The 17661-nt window shown below is 42.5% G+C and overlaps 1 protein-coding gene across 2 annotated transcripts in view; it reads left to right on the forward strand.

Annotated features, from left to right (window-relative positions):
- Positions 1-9757: 9757 nt before the first annotated feature.
- CNOT6 (CCR4-NOT transcription complex subunit 6) overlaps positions 9758-17661 on the forward strand; it is a 30634-nt gene continuing 22730 nt past the window's right edge. For both annotated transcript variants that reach the window (XM_069868925.1, XM_069868926.1), the window contains exon 1: positions 9758-9917. The gene's annotated coding sequence lies outside the window, so the exon portion shown is untranslated. The remainder of the gene's footprint in view (positions 9918-17661) is intronic.

Here is a 17661-nt window from a genome sequence, read left to right on the forward strand (position 1 = left end):
GCAATACCTGCCTGCTTCCACAGCAAAATTATCCCGCATGGGATTACAGAGTCAAGCCAAGACAAGCTCTTTTTGTGACACGGTAAAGGAACTCACAGAGGAGAAAGTGTCTCTAGAAACGGCAGAGTGGAAGAGAGCGGCTTTAGCTTTCATGGAAAACCAGAAGAACTTGGGAGGAAGCCAGGTGCTCATCCTCTTTGGAAGCAACTACCCCACCACCTACTCCTTTTTATAAAACTTAGGAAGCTTAGAAAAGTCCAATTTAAAAAAAACACCACAAAGTGCCGTCATAAGCATGTGCTGACCTCTGCTGCCTGCTGTGGGCAAGAGCAGAAAGGGTTCGAGATAGGGAATTCTGTCCAACGAGAGCAGCATCGAGGAGGGGACTGGGAGATGAGGTTAAAGGGAAGGTCAGAAAGGTCCCCAGGGCGCAGTCCCATGCGAATCTCAGGTCCATGGATGAACAAAGCTCCAAAGAAGCACACCCTGTGTGCTCTCCCTGGTCACCGAGGGGCTGCTGCTGTCACAACCATCACAAACAACAGCAAAGGAGTCACTGAGAAAATATGGGTTTAAATAAACAAATCTTGGCATGGGTCACTTCATTTCCACACATCTCCACCAAGTCATCAACTCCAAACTAGCAAGGCAGACCTGAAGCAATAAATCACCTAAGGCTGGCAAGAACAGCTCAGAGCTCACAAATACAAAGAATGTATTTAACCTTTTTCTGTTGCTGTGGTGAGCAAACAGTGCGTGCCTGGCACATCAGGCAGCAAAGATCCGGGCTCTTCTCATGTTAATGTATTATCCGTAATTATTTGTAAAACCAAATGCAGATCAGCAGCGTCAGTCCAGGCGTTTACCATTCACTGCAGCCACAGGGCTCTCTGGAATCATGATCCTCCCAAAGTCTTGATGAAAGAAAGGAGAAAAAAAGACCTGGTTCCAACTGGTTGTAGCCAGAACCACATATGTCCTTAACCCATGGTTACACATGAGATCTTACATGAGAAAAATAACGGAAAAAATTCCCAGACATATCAAACCCACACCTTTATCCTTCTCAACCTGTGCAGAGGCTTTTGTATGTGCAAGAGCTCTAGGCTTCAAAGTGACACATCTCAAAGTCTTTACATCTGCTTATTTTGAAATCTGTCAGTGGTGCTGCTGGTCCTCAATACCTCCCACCCAACACACTCGAATGACCCTTTACAACTAATTAACCAGGTAGACTGTTTTACGAAGGCTAAATTAACTAGTCCCTCACCCACAACATTATATAGCAAGGCGGCCAACTTCAGCCACCAACTCAGAGCAGAAGACATTACAGATTTGTCTCGAACACTGCACTCAGCTGTGCTGGCAGAGATCACACCTTGAACACTTACAATCAAGAAATTGGGAAGGATGTTACCTTTCCCAAGCACACATATGAAAATAAAGCGTGGCTAAATTTAAATAATGAATTAATCAGATATAATATTTTGATTGACTGCAACAGAAAATTTGATTGCAGCAGAGATTTCATCAGTAACTTCCCTGGCCTTCCCAAGCCAGTTGCAGCTTCCTCTGAAAGCAAATGTCCACTACATTGGTTTGGAAGAGATCATTTCTACAAGCACATTTAGCCCAGTTTAATCCAAAACTATTTTTTTCAGCCAACATGCTGGAGCACTAATTACCAAGGAATAAAAAGGCCAATCCAGCATTGGTGTAAAGTAGAAAGGCAAAAGGTAGACAGAGAAAAAAGAAAAGCGGAGTAAGTTAATGACAATCCAGGCTTTGCAAATATTTTCCAAGGGCTCTTCTCTCACTTTCCATCTGTCATAAGGAGAAGGAAGAAACAATTTGTGGTGCAATAAAAATGAGCAAAGGAAGAAATAGCATGTGTGCTTAACCCTTTTTTTTTTTTCCAAAACCTCGCTGGCATTTCTCTGTGGCAGCGCCCACACCTATCCATAGGCTTGAGCCGGTGAGCGGATGCTGCTTTACTTCACTCTCATAGCATGAACTCATACTCCTTGCTATTCCCAATCTGTCACATTCAACAATCGCATGTGAAAATGACTCAGGCTGCCAGTTGTCTCTGTGTTGTGCTCGTTGAGCATTTGCCAGTTCCTCAGGAGTGGGCTTGATATTGAAAGCCACACTTTTGGAAATGTGACTGAGGCTGCTGCATCAGGCTCAAACCTTTTGATTTTGTCCTATTAATTTCTGTTCTTATTTTTGTATCTTGCAGCCCAACAATTCTGGATACAGAGGAAACAATGGCAGGTCAGATCGGTGACGATCAGCCTGGCATTTCCTCCAACTGAAGGAATTTATTCAAAGCGCCTAATACTTCAGAAGCAAGTATTGGACAAATTTTTGTCCACCTGCAGTGATCACCTGGGAAGCAAGCAATGATTTTCATCTTTTTCCCTTGCACAGCCTTTTAGCCAGCACAGCTATCGACTTTTATGTAACTACCAACAAGAAAAGAAAAGAATATTAGTTCCTAGAATAGCCTCATGGTTAAAGTATACTTTATAAATTCAGTGATGCTTTTCCCCCACTAGAGACTGTCCTTAGCCAAAATTCTTCAGATAAATAATGATCTCCTACACAAAACACTGAGCAATGAGGACATTTGACATCTTGGAAATATGTTACCGGTAGCAAAAGGAAGACTGTCTAACCACAACTGGAAATTGTATGATATTACTTACTGTTATATAAGTACAATATGTGCCTAAAATTTGACGCAAGAAATAAGAAAGTTATTGAGATTGATTCTAAAAGCTTCACATGACTATTTTTTGTTATTCAAAGTAATCAAACTAAGTTATTAATTTACAAAAAGTAAACAATAAATCACTCATTCTGTCTCTCAAATATCAAGAGTAAGGTCATAGCAAGGATAAACAGAGCTTGCAATGTCTTCTAATAATGCAGCAAATTAACTTTTTATTTCAGAAGCCTCCAAAACTTCCCCCAGTTACACAGATAGCTGTCTGAAAGCATACGGTTTGTGTAAAGACTGCATATACCATATGCAGATATCACTTCACTTGCCACTGAAACAGTTGTGTCATGGGTGGAATGTGGCAACTCTACCCACACATAGTAATGTGATACAACAGATGAAGATAGTGGAAAGCCGTGAAACTGCATGGAGAAATTTAAGTAGATTGAGTCCATCTCTACTTCAATGGGAATTAGATCAGTCTCCAAATGAGAATTTATGCACGACAGCTGGATTAACATATATATTTCCTCAAAGACAGTACCTTTACAAGCTGAAGAGTTCCAGTGTCACACTGGAGCATTAGTTCATTTTTTATTAAGAGAGAAACCATCATTTTATAATTCATGGTAATTTCCTCTAGGACATAGGTCTCCTTAGTTATCTCTTTAGAGCCCTGATCCTACTTAATTTGCAGGGTATGAGACTGCAGCAGGGACAGCTGAGTGTATATTTGAGTTATAGTCCCCATATATTCTGGTTCATGAGTAGAGAACCATGCAAGCATAAGAGACCCAATTAAGTTAAAAGTTCAGCAGTCTTCCATTTCAGTGAGCTATCAGGCACCAAATGATTGTAGTATTATTGCATTTTTTTCCACAAGAAAAACTGCACACCCACTTATTTTTTTTTAAAAAAGCATGCCCAAGTGACAGTACCCTGCCTGTCTGATACACGGTGTGAAATCCTGGCACTCCTGAAGGCTGGAGCTTCCTACCCGTTGTATGAAACCAAATCAGACCTGCAGTGCCACGGCAGGGGGAAGCTTTACAGTGCAGGAGCACAGATGGGATCAGCTTGCAAGTAAACATGTTTCTGTTGCTAGAGAAAAGCGTAGAATGCAACAATGAATAAAAATGAAAAACAAGATGCTGACAGAAGAAGGGGTAAAAAAACCCAAACAGGGTACAAAGAGGAGAGGACGTGGTAGAAAGGACCAAAAAGCTGGGTGGGTACTTTGAGTGGTTGGCTTTCCACTATTGAGAAGCCTTTCATCTTACATTGATAAAGCCATTATTTGGCATTTAACCTCTCAGTTGTGACACCACAACTGAGCATTCAAGTATTTCATAGCAATTTTCCCTATTCACTCACATCCATAAAAGCTCTTCCCATGGAAAGCAAAGCCTTGTACTCCTTTTGTTGTGCTGTGAATGCAACGAGGAGCTCTGCCTGTGTAATGAATGCATGTAGGTCATACCTTTTGCCATTTCTTTCATATAATTAACTTAGTGTTAATAACAAATGATGTTCCTCCTCTTGCAGAAAGGCAACCAAGAGTTGGAGAGGCGATTCCAGAGACAAAAATTTTTAACAATCAGTCTGTACCTAAAAAATTACAATGAGGAAAACAACATCATAATTCATAATTCCAGCCTCTCAACAGTTGTTCAGATTTTAATATTTGATTAGACAATTAAGAATTATGGTATTCTTAGGTCTGTTACTTTACTACTATAGCACAGCACAAATGGACACACTAGATATTACTGTTTAAATATTCTGTAGACCTGCAAGCTGAAGGCTGACAACAAGATTCAGCACATGTTTTAAACTGCTACAGTCCTGATAACAGATCAAATATCTAAGTAATTATAACAGTCATCTAAACATGGTATAAGCATCTCAGGTGGTGGCACATCTAAGTATCAGTATCCATAACAGGCAAAAAGCAATTAGAAATCCTTCCCTCATTATGGGAGCCTTCATATTAAACGCAGATATTTCTAGAAAGAAAGCTTTTGATCATGTTCAACTTCTTTTTAAGTACTTAGATCATTTTTGTGTAACAATGCATATTAAAGGCTGCAAAGCCCTTACCTACAAATTATGCCATCCCAGGATTAAAATTCCTTAATTCAGCTCTGTTGTGGATATGCATAAGAGGAGTTTTCAATTATCTTTTTATACACAAGTCTTCTGGAAACCACTGAGCTCCATTCCATGCAGTGGGAAGAAAGGATATTAATTGCCTCAATGCTTCCTGTATGGGCTTTCACTGTAGTTTTAATGCTCTATAAACATCAAAGATTTATCTTTACTATCCAACTGTGACAGAGATGCTCTTACATTCACTTGGTAGATGGAGAACAGGCCATAAAACTTAAGGCTGAAATCATTAAGCATGCACTGATTTTAGATGTACAATATGAGCGCTTCAAGTCCTCATTTTTCATAGCACCTGTCATTTTAGGATGTCCCATGTTCAAAGCAGTGATCCCACTGTTCTCAACAGCCGTGGAAGCTAGCCTGCCGTTCAGGTCTTTGTTTCTACACTACACCTGGATATACTGAAAGTTTAGACTACTATTAAACTCTATCCTCCTATTAGGGATCCCTCTCCTCCTATTAGTTACTCTCTTCTTTCCTCCTCATTATCCTGACAGTTTTGCTGTAACTCTGCTCTCCTCCCCTGCTTCACTTCTTGCTTCCCATTGCTTTGTTCTTTTCACATTTCCTGGGCACAGAAAGTGGGGGAGTGGTGAGAACCAAGCCTTGCCTCCTTCACCTCTTCTGTAACCTCAGGCACAAGAGCTTTCATAAGCCACGACACCTCTGTACCTGCTTGCACTCAGGATGGAGTGATGACTCTTCTGCTCAATCATCATGTATGAGCAACACAGGCTGAAGGATATATCTTTTGCTACAAAGAATTAAGAAGTCAAGTAAGCTGCTACTGTACAGCTTATATAGATATTTCAAAAGCGCGTGGCTTCACCAAATTTGGCAATGGAAACAAAGCAAAATGTACCCGAGCTCAGCCACAAAGACAACTCTCTACCACAAGTTTCACATCCCTCTGTCAGTGCACAAAGGCAACAGGACCTCAGAACAGCTGTTGGTATGATGGACCCCAAGTGCTCCCAGGCACAGGTCCGGCCTTGGATGCCCACATGAAGAGGGGAGATGACAGGGTGCTAAGTTTTTAAGCTACTCACAGCAAATACTTCTGACTCCAGGTGTAAGGTCAGAAAAGTTGTAGGACATTTACCTTCACTTTGTGGGACACATGCCTGTGCATCACAAGTAAGGTTTGGCGCAGCTGGAGCCTTATTCCACAGCACAAAAAGGAATTCTTGATTTAGGGCTAATGAATGAAAACATTAGCTCACAGTACAGTAAATTTACCATTGTTTAAAGAAGTGACTAATTCCTGCTCAAACCTGATCGTCTTTCACAGCAGCACTGTCCCAAACTCAAGACAATGGCACCCCATGATACGCGGGCAGCTCCCGAGCTGTTTGGAAACTCTGATGGGCAGGTAAAAGATTAATGGGAAGGGCTCTCTTTTGATTGATGAATCTGTGACCTTGAGCAACAAGAGCACTTGCATGAAGCATATCTGCCATGCGAGACAGACCGAATGAAAGAGGCTCACATTACACTCTCAGATCTCATTAAGCATCCAGACCAGAAACACCGATACTGGCCCTGGCCATCTGCTCCAGTGTTCGCCTGGTTACAGGTCTGATAACACTTACAGGGTGCAAAAGTTAATCATACGTACAGATGAGCAACAGCACTTCTGCACAGGAAATTCAGTGGAGCGTAACAGTTTCTAAAAAAAAAACCCAGATACCTGGTTTTACTTCATCCTGTTGTTTCAAACCACACAGGCAAGCTGGCAGTTCAAAGAAAAAATGTTGACATAAAAAGCCATAGGTTTAGACTCTTCAGATATTGCTGGGGTGTTTTTTATTAATGACCTGTAAAGTATCAGAAAGTCAATTAATGTGGAATTTGCCAAATTGCTGTGATCCCCTGTTAGTTTATATAATGGACAATAATACCAAATTATTTTATAATTGCTTTTCATTTATTTTCTCTAATGTTCTTTCCCTCTTATCTCAATTATTTGAGAATTACTAGTATTTTCTGCCATTTGGTCTCCCCTTGCAGTGATGAAGGCCCTCACCAGCAGTTCTTTCCAAATTCACTGTAATATTACCCCACCATCCATCCCTGAGGAATGACATTTCCCCGCAAGCATTTTTTGAGACTTACAATCAGCTGAATTTTCTTTGCTGAGCAGCAATTCCTGGAAAATCCTGCAACGTATTCAAAGACTTTCCTACTGCTTTTGGAGAATTAGCTCTGGGCAAAATGATATAGTCTATTGAGGCCATATCTGACCTAGAAAGTATTAAGTGAAGAATGTGCAGGACAGCTGGTTATCAGAAAGAAAAGACATGCAGTGCAGGAGAATGACATGTAGAGCTACTCATGTTAGGTCTGAGTGACTGTCAGCTCTCCAGAGCCAGCCAAGCCTTGGAAGCAGATACGGCACTTCTGCCAGAGCCCATGCCGCATCCCGTAACAGTGCGAGCTCAGATATCTCTAGCACAGGACTGCACCATGCAGCGAGGAGATAGTTGATCATCCAAGAGCATTTCAGATACGCGATGCAATAAGGCTGAACAGAAATCTGAAGTGTAGCATGATTATTTCCAACAAAGTGCCAAAGGGCTCAGCCTTTCAAGGGAGGAAGTTCTGCCACCAGATTTGGTACATGCTGTGCGAGGGTCACCTTTTTCAAAGCGCTGCTCTCATTGGGTGGTAGTGTCCTCAGAAGCATGACCAGGTACCAACCTCCTTTAAATTATGCTAAAAGAGAATACCTTGTTATACAACAGTGTGAGTGCCATCTGTTTCCAGCTACGTATCCAGTTATACCAAAACAGATGAGGCTCCAATTCTAATTTAGCTTTCCAAGCTCAGAAATGTGGTTGTGTAGCTGGGATGATATCTTTTTCTTTATTAAACCTTTTGATGAGGTGGTACATACTAAGTGCACATTTCTTGCTGCATTACCAATGCCCGAACATTTTAACTCTCTGAGAATCAAAGGAAATCCTTCATTTGGAAGTCATCAGTCACAGTTTTGGCCTGTACTACACCACAGATGGCACTTCTCCACCATCACTTCACCTAGGACCAGTCTAGGGGGTTAGAACTGGATGATCTTTAAGGTCCCTTCCAACCCAACCCAACCCAACCCATTCTATGATCTTAAAATAAAGTTCTGTTGCACAGGGGCAGTTATAACAACACTTAATGTCCTTTATTTTCCCAAGCATTGTATATACCGGTTCAGCAGTTCAAGATAGAGAATGATGTGAGCCATAACCTGAGTTTCACAAGGTGAAAACATTGCAAACACTGCTCATGCAAATGTCGTAGCAAACAATCAAGCACACAATTTTGCTATGAAAGACAAAACATACAGGAGATATCCCCCTTCCTAAGAAGCACTCAGCACACCATCCATATTTTGTCTGAGCACATCAACCACAAGCTGCTGAGCTCCTGATTCAGGCTTTCAAAGGAGAATCTGAAGTTCCTTTCCAAATAAGTGCCTATTTTGATCAGGTTTCTGGGACTCCTGCTAAAAACTCTTTCCCTGTGATATCCCATTTATACTGGTTTTGTCTTTCACCATACATCTGATGCATTAATTCCACCCATATTTTGTCTGAGCACATTGACTGCAACTCTGAGCTCCAGATTTGGACTTTCACAGGAGAATTTGAAGTTCCTTTCCAAACAGGCACCTATTTTGATAAGCATTCCAGGCCGCCTTCTAGAATCCCTTTCCCCTCCATACCCCATTTATATCAATTTTGTGTTTCACCATACAGCTGATGCATTGATTCTACCCTTTTCCTGCCTCCCCCTCCTCTCCGCACCCCAAAATAGATGCTTTTTCTCCCCATTTTACACCTCCCCACACACTTTCCTCATCTCCCCTGCAGCCTCTCCGTTCCCAGTTGCCCTGGCTCCTCAGGCAGGTGGGGTGAGGGATACTGCACCTTGAATCCTGTGTTCAGTTCTGGGCCCCTCACTACAAGGAGGATGTTGAGGCTCTGGAGCGAGTCCAGAGAAGAGCAACGAAGCTGTGAAGGGGCTGGAGAACAAGAGGAGCGGCTGAGGGAGCTGGGGGTGTTTAGCCTGGAGAAGGGGAGGCTGAGGGGAGACCTCATTGCTCTCTACAACTACCTGAAAGGAGGTTGTAGAGAGGAGGGAGCTGGGCTCTTCTCCCAGGAAACAGGGGACAGGACAAGGGGCAATGGCCTCAAGCTCCACCAGAGGAGGTTCAGACTAGATGTAAGAAATTTTTCACAGAAAGGGTCATCGAGCACTGTAACAAGCTGCCCAGGGAGGTGGTTGAGTCACCATCACTGGAGGTATTTAAAAGATGGGTAGACAAGGTGCTCAAGGACATGGTTTAGTGGCAGACAGGAATGGTTGAACTCAATGATCCAAGAGGTCTTTTACAACCTGGTGATTCTATAATTCTATGACCTGCTGGCTCTGCCATGGCCCTGAGCGCTAGGGCACAATCTCCATGCACAGTGTGGGATCAGCACCAGGTATATGGAACATTAATCGGGTCTGAGATAAAGCATGAAGCTGGTACCAAGCATATTATAATACACATTATTTAAAAAAACAGGCGTTCTGAGCTAGACACACAGGATAACGAATCTTGGACGCAACAAGGTGCTCAGGGACATGGTTTAGTGGCAGATAGGAACGGTTGGACTCGATGATCCAAGAGGTCTTTTCCAACTTGGTGATTCCATGAGAGGAGAAGGAGGAGGAAGGAGGGGGAGGAGAAGGAAGGAGGGGGAGGAGGAAGAAGGAGGAGGAAAGAGGAAGAAGGAGGAAAGAGGAAGAAAGAAGAGGAGGAGGAAAGAGGAGGAGGAAAGAGGAGGAGGAGGAAAGAGGAGGAGGAGGAGCAGGGCCGTCCCGCCCGCCGCCAGCGCCGCCATGATGCTTGTTTGCTTTCAATGAGTGTGAGGAGGAGGCGGGGGGGAGCCGCTCCGCCGTCCGGCCCGCGGCAGGAAACAAAGAGCCAGGCAGGCGGCGGCGAGAGGCAGGCGGGGGGACGGGGATGCTGCAGCCACAGGTAGGGGCGGCCCCGCCGGCGTGGGACCGGAGGGGGGGGGGGGGGGGGGGTGCGATCTGTTGGGGGGGGTGCGAACAGACGGATGGATACAGACAGACAGACGGATGGGGACGGACAGACGGGCTGGGATTGCCGTGGGGGAGGGGAGCGGCGTTGTTGTGGCCGGGGGGGTGCTGAGGGGACCCCTCGCAGCTGTCGCGGCGGGGGAGGCTCCGCTCCCCTCGGACACGGCTGGAAGCCAAGCGGGCGGAGGGGGCTCCGACACCGGGAGAGCGCCCGGTAAACACCCGGGAGGGGGGCGATGGAGGATGGGGGGTGGGGGCTCGGGGGGGGGGGGGGGGGGGGGGTCGCCGCGCCGCAGCCGCGCTCCGTTGGCAGCGGGGAGCGATTCGCCTAATGGCATCTGGAAGGCTGAAGTTTGGCTTGTTTGTTTGTTTTCGCCGTGCGATCCGAGTTTAGACTAATTAAACAAAGGCAGGAGGAAATGACATCAGACGCGCGGCTCCCCGGTGCGCCCGGGCCGGTATCGCTGCCCGGCAGCCGGACTCGCCGCTGCCGCGGAAGGAGCCGCTGCCCGCCCCGCCGGCGGTGGGTGCCGCGGCCTCGCTGGCGCCCGGGCCCGCAGCGGCCCTGGCTCGTTCCGGCGGAGGGAAACGGGGGGGGGCGGGTTCGTGGGGGTGATTGACAGGCGCGGCGGCCAATGGGGAGGGAGCGCCAGGCGTGGCGGCCAATGAGGGGTGAGTGCCAGGCGCGGCGGCCAATGGGGGAGCGCGGGGGGCGGGCCGGGCGCCGGCACGTGAGGCGGCGGGGCAGGCGCATGCAGGGATAAACAGAGGGGAATTGGGGCGGGGGGGCGGCGGTCGCGGCTCCGCGCGGGGGTTGTTGTTGCTGTCTCGGCGGCTCTGGGACGGGTGTGTGGGGAGAGCTGGGCCCGAAAGGCCTCGCAGAGCCCTCCTCCTGTCTCCCTCCCCTCCTGGGCTCTACCCTCAGCCTTTCCCATTCGCTGTTTTAGCGAGAATTTTAAGCCTGGGATCAGGTAAAAGCACCTGTGTGTGCATCTGCCTCTGTCCTCACACACCTGTATATCGTCTACCTGTATTTTACCAGCCGTGTTTCCACTAACATTAAAGATTCATGCGAAACCTACTTTGCTTTGTGTAGTATAAGAAGTACACTCGGAACAAATGCTCTAAAACAGAGGGTTTGCAGCGTTTTTTCTTTAATTCAGATCTCTGTTTTCCACAAATACGCAGAAAATCGTATTTCTGAAAATGCAACTTCACAGACAGGCGTTTGCTTTGTAACTGGGCAGGTCTTTGGGGTGTTTTGTTTGATTTCTGGAGCTTGTTTTCTTCATCTAGATTTCACCATAATGTGCAACGAATTCAAAATTCAAGGGATTAAGAAATACCTGTGGTATTTGTCTGGCTTAAATACAAAGATATGCAAGTGTTGACTGGTAATTGTATTGTATCTCGCATTTTTTTTTCATTGTAGAGCAGGTCTTGTAATTGGGAATTTATCAACATTTCCACTGGGGTAATTTTACAGGATTATCCGCCCTCTGTTCTTCCTGCTGGTTCATCTGGACTCTCTGGAGTTTGCTGCTAGCAAGGAAGCCTTCTGTGGGGGTTTATTCATGCTATTACTGAAATGGAGCCTTTCGCATTTGGATTAACTCCTTATTCACTTTTCACCTCAGTCATTTGGATCAGTCAGTTTACAATAAGGATACTACCATGCGTCTCTTTTCCATTTGCATTTTGAAGCTGAGCTCTGAATACAGTCTTGATGGGTTCAGGCTGTTTACTTTGCTTGAATTTTAGAGGAAGAACTGAAATATAAAGATAGATGAGATTGTAACACTGCACGGGCAGGTAAATGCTTTTGACATTTTATAAATGGAGAGTTGGAAAGTATATTACAAAGGACCACACACTGAATGAGCTATAAAAAAGGTAAAAATAATTAAGATCAGGCTGTATTAGATATTAGGCAGACATTCTCTAAGCAAGCACAATTTTATGATGGGGTTGAAGGCTCCCAGGACTGATCAAACTAGAAACTATATCCCAAATGGTTAACAAAGGCATCCTTTAAAGGCCTGGCAGTATAAATAAAAATGGTTGTGTTAATCACTGAAAAGCTAAGTATTTTTGTTTGTAGTGCAGTGTGTCTTATTATTTGGATTACCACCGTGCCTCGGAGGCTGGGTGGTGAACTAGAATTCCTCCTTCCAGTTGTGCAGCACCTGCTGCAACAGGCAGTTCTTGCTGCAGAGGCCCTGGTTCTGTTTGCTGAGAGACTGTTTTATATTATTTCCTGGTTTTGTTGTGTAATTTTGGCTGTACACGTGTATGTGTGCAGCCTGTACCACTATATCCCTGCCCCAAATGGTGCCACATTAAGTGAACATCATGCACAGATGGTATCTTTATGAATGAAGATGCCTTTCAGTCTTCAGAATTGAAAGAATATCCAAGAATTGTCACTTATTTCCTTAGGGGTGTTTCTCCAAGGAGAAATATGTAGTATTCAGAGGTTGCAATTGTGTATGTTGAGCTTGAAAAAACTGCCACCAACCTTGAAACCCCACAAGAATAATCTCAACAGACCCTCTCTCTAGATTTTAGTCCCAGGAGTGCGAGACAGGTTGACCCTTCTCTTCTTGCATACATAATCTGCATATCCATTTACAGAGATTTTACACTACTTTTGGTGTCAAAACACTTTACTGACGTTATTGAATCCAGTCTAAATTTAGACTTCTTCTTGGTATAATTTTGAAAGCTTTATACATAAATTGCTTGAACTGAGTCACTGCAGGTTTTTGCCTGTTTTGTATTCCTTCTTCAGTGTTGGTGCTTCACACTTGGAAATGTGACTACTGTACAATATCCTGCAAGATTATTAACATTGTATTAAGTGATATAATTTATGTTCCTGCATTAAGATTGGCTTAGACTTGTGACCTGCACTAAGTTTCTACATTGAGTGATTTCTGCAGTTGTAGTCTTGCAGAGTTTACAAATGCTTAGGCAGGGCCCATAGGAAAAAAAAGCTGTTTAAGTGCTTAAGGTGTACTTTTGAGCTACTAATTACACATCTAAGATGGCAGATACTTAAAAATAACTTGGCAACAACTCAGTTTTTTCTTTTGTAACACTGCAACGTGAATCCTTTTCATAATGCCTCAGAGTGCTTTTTTTAAGTGAAGGAATCAAGGAGGGACTTGGAGCAGAAAAAATATACATAATTGTTTACTTTACAACTAAAATACTTGCTGTTAGTATTCCAATTTATGCTATAATGGAGCTCTGCGGGAAGATACAGATTTTTTTTTTTTTTTTTTTTGGACTGGAAAAGGTGTTTGGAGTGGTATGGAGGCTGCTATCTAGGTGTTGTGATCACAGCCTGGATATTTTGATGGTTCTCTTGTGTGTCTTAGTTCGTGTTCTGATATGCAACCTTTCTTGTGCAAGGAAAGCAGCTTCCTACTTTAAGACTGTCCTGAAGTTTCTGTACGATTTTATAATACCAGTATCTCCAAGGCCTCCTTCAGCTCTTAGAGTTTCTCGTTTCTGTAGCAAGGCAGCAGTTTCATACTGAAGACTGAGGGTTTCTAGAACGTGCTGAAGCAATCTGAGTGCTCGCTCATGTCATTAGAGTGCAACATCTTGCCATAGTTAGGAAACCATGAAGTATTCCATAATTTAGTATACTGCATGTTACAGGTCATCTGTGCTGCTTTACTGCTTGAGCTATTTTGGAGTATATTGATGAGTGACGTATGGATCCTGCAAGTTGATCTGACTTGAAAGATGCTCCACGAAAGTGTGTCTCTGGACAGATCAGTTTGCAGTCCGGGATCAGAAAAAAGCTTTGAGCACTAGCTGTGCTTCAGAGACAGATCCTTTTGTGTGCTTTTTGGAACAAAAACATATTGAACTAACACCTACAAAGACAGGAAGGATTGAAACCAAACTGAAACAGAGCTAGGTTTGAGCATGCACCATCTCACATACATCGCTTGTCATAACAAAGAGATAGTATTGTAATGGCTAAATAATACAAAGTATTAAGATGTTTTATGCCAAACTGACCATAAACACTTCTTAATATAATTTTAAAGAACTTTTAACAGTTATCCACCCCATGGAAAAGCTTTGCCTGACAAAGCAAAGATCCTGTGGACTAGGAGAGAGGAGTTACAGTGCTACCTTAATCACAGTTTGTCTGTAAATAAGACTATTTTCAGGAACAAGAGTTTTTAGGAACGAGTGGCCTGTATGAAGAATAATAAAAACAAGGAAGTAAACCCTGCTTTACTGAGGACCATCATGAAAAATCTGCCTCTAGAGATCTGAGAACTGATTGTACAGTAATTGCCAGTTGTGGCTTAGATACTTTCTGTGTAGGGAGCACTAGGCTGGATCACCCCATGGTATAGTACGTCAGGACTTTTCTCCAGTGTCAGAACTTGGAAAGCTGCTGCTTTGGTTGCTCATTAACTCCACATAATCTACATCAATTCAGCTGTTGTTGGAGTAAGTCAGTGGCTGTAGTGGTGATACTTTCCTGTTGTTTTTTTTAAAAAAAAACACCAACAATAACCTCCACTTTCTTAGCTGTATATCATTGCTGGGATTTGGCATCGTCTCACAAGGGAGGTGATGAAGTGGAACTTGGGGAGAGGAAAGAAATCTTGTCTTGGCTTTGCTGTGGAAAAGCATGGCTGTGGAGCAACATTCTCGGCTTGTTGGTTTAACTTAGAGTAAAAACAACTGTGAAGAGTCTGGTTGCTTCTGTCAGGATGTGACTAGATAGGCAAAGCATGAACTGCATGAATAAACTCTGTAATATCCTGAACTTCAATTCATTTAGCAACTCTGACATGAAAAAAGCATTTAAATGTTTAGAAATTGTTTTTTAGGAAAGCAGAGACTTTTGAATTTGGATACTGACATCTCCTGTCAAGCTCTTGTTTACATCTATAGCAGGAATGCTGAAAATGAGCTTTCATCCAAACTTCATTTAAAATAGCTAGGTTATCTTGTAGTCCTAGGTTCTATTGCGTAGCTAAAAAGGAGAATAATGTTTTGTGTGGTAACTTCATGTTTTCACCCACAAAACAACAGAAATGTGGTAAATATTCTGCAGATGCATGAAGGAAAATGTGGTAAGCAATGTTGTGGTATACCTGCCAGTATTTAAAATAGCTTACTTAGTCGGACCAAGATAAGAAATTGTGCAGTTGTTACTCTATGCAAGAATTGATGTGCCATGTGTCATGAGGAATCATAACAAAACTGTCAAATATGATTGTCTGGACACAACCCGTGGAGTGAGAGCTGGCATTCTATTAATGTTTTGGACTGTGAGACCATTCTCAGTAGCTTTCTGAAGACATTTGTATGTAAAGCTTTTAAACCTTGGCCTTACTGCCTGTCTGCATTTTTAAAACTCTAAATGTTTTACGATGGAACTCTTCCAACTTCTTCAAGTTGATCTTTTAGGTTCATCTTGTTCTTACAGTATATGATTATATAATGCAAGTAAATTCTTAAAGTAATTAGTGAACCTGACCGATCTTCTAATGTATTGGTATTTCAGAATACACTAAAATAGAAAATGCAAAAATCTGAATGTTGTATGGTACTTATTATCTAGCCAAATGTTTCTAGGGATACCAGTTAAAGGTCAGCCTTTGCTTTGCAATTTGGTTTTGTATTAGTGTTTGTTTTGTATACAGCAGCCTTTTACTGTATGCGTAATTACATACAATTGCTGATAATTAGGAACTATTCTAATCATCTGGACTGTGCCTGTGCTACACTGAGAACATTTGGACATAGTATTTCTCATCATGAGATGTGCAGGGTAAGGAGTGTTAATTTGAGTTGATAAAATATTTGAGTCAATTAAAAAAGATTTATCTCGTAGGTCTGCCTGGAAGATGGAACAGTCAAGGACCTCTGCTTAATTATGGCTTTTGTATTCTGACCAGTTGAGAGTTCTCTTCTGAACCCAAACTGGTCTTTAAGGCAACTGAACATGGAAGTTAAAATTGCTTCTTGGCACTAGTGAAACTATGGTAAATGAGTTTTTCACACCTTCCAAGCTTTAGAGGGTCACGTGTACACCATTAAAATATTGGGCTGCAGGTTGCTCACCTGATAGGAAATTTCAGTTGCAAGTAGAGCTGGAGGAGTGGCAGGTTGGGCAGGAGAAGAGGAGGTTTGGAGAATGGCAAGCCTCCCTACTCCTACCACACACCTTGTAACCAGCCAGTTTGCATTTCTATAGACAAGTAGTTAAGAAGGACAAAGAAACTTTAATTAAATATGAAATATCTAAAGGTCAAGACTTAAAAATATCGTCCTCATAAAAATATGAATTGACTGATTTTTGGACTTAAGCAAAATTTAAAGCCTGATGTAGTTGGTGCTGTATAGCTCTACAGTCTAATCAAATCTTCCTGGTTTGGAAGCCAATGAATCCTTTGACTGTCATGATGCAGTTGATCTGCACTGGGGTGCTTTGATTTTTCTAAGTTTCAGGAGGGTTGTCTCTCATTTTAATCAGCTTCAGGTGGATTAGGGGTTTTGCAGAACCTTTACAGCTTTGTAGTTGCTTGGGGTTTTTTTGGGGTTTTTTTGAAAGAATATTAAAGCATTTGTCAGCTTTGGAGCTTTCTGTAGTAGAATTTACATGTGCAGAATCGAATAACTCATCTGATTAGTCACAGTCCAAATATACTCATGTGAACTAATGTGTATTGACTTAATAAGTATCTTGTATTTATTATTACATGGTTGTAATGCATGTTTGTATCCCACTGCATTATCCAACTCTGAAAAAGTGGAAGAGTAACTTGTGGGTTTGTATTAGCAGTCATGTTAAATTCTAGGTTTAGAACTCAAAATACGATGAAGAAGAATTACTTCCCTGATGAAGTGATTAAATCTTAATATGCAAACAGCCACTAAAATGTCATCCTACCAAGCGAAAAAGTCACTTTGAATGAATCAATTGACTTTATGTTGACGCAACGGCATTTTATTATTTTTTTTAACTTAGATTATTTAAGCATTAAGCTATAAATAGGGTTATAGAGAACTTAACATTTTCCCATGCATTATAGTTCAGTCTCGAGAATTTCAGGAGTCATTGTGCTACCCCTGGTGCATCTCCCATTCTGCCTTTGCTTGCAGCTGATACATGCCATCCTCCCCAGCACTAGGTAAAAGGAAATTGTTAATTCACAGCATGTGTTCTGAAATATTCAGGTGTTACCCTTTAGCTCATTTCCCAATCAATATTTTCTAGTTTTATTTTTTCAGTACTACATACTTACTTTAAAAAAACCCTATGTGAACAGTTCTTTAAATAAAATGCCAAGAGTGTTTGTACTAGTCAACAAATAATAGATGTTTACACAACAGACTTGATATTTACCTAAAAGTATCATGCTACTAGGAAAAAAAATGGTCTGTGTTTTCTTGCAACACCAATGTTTTCTTTGTGTATATTTCAATAAAGCAATCTTGTTCATTTCTACAAATTTAATGTAAGGTTAACGTAAGATAGACAAGTTCTCAAATTTCTGTTTATTCAGGATCAGAATATTTGTAATTCTAGGTCTAATGTCCTTTAGTATGGATTCCTCTGCTTTAAGGAAACTTTCATTCCTTCAATTTTTTTTCTTTTAGGTGGTGGCTTACAACTGCATTCCTGAACTTCA

Source organism: Phaenicophaeus curvirostris, chromosome 15 (genome assembly GCF_032191515.1).
Source record: "Phaenicophaeus curvirostris isolate KB17595 chromosome 15, BPBGC_Pcur_1.0, whole genome shotgun sequence".
In the NCBI taxonomy this organism is placed as follows: Eukaryota; Metazoa; Chordata; class Aves; order Cuculiformes; family Cuculidae; genus Phaenicophaeus; species Phaenicophaeus curvirostris.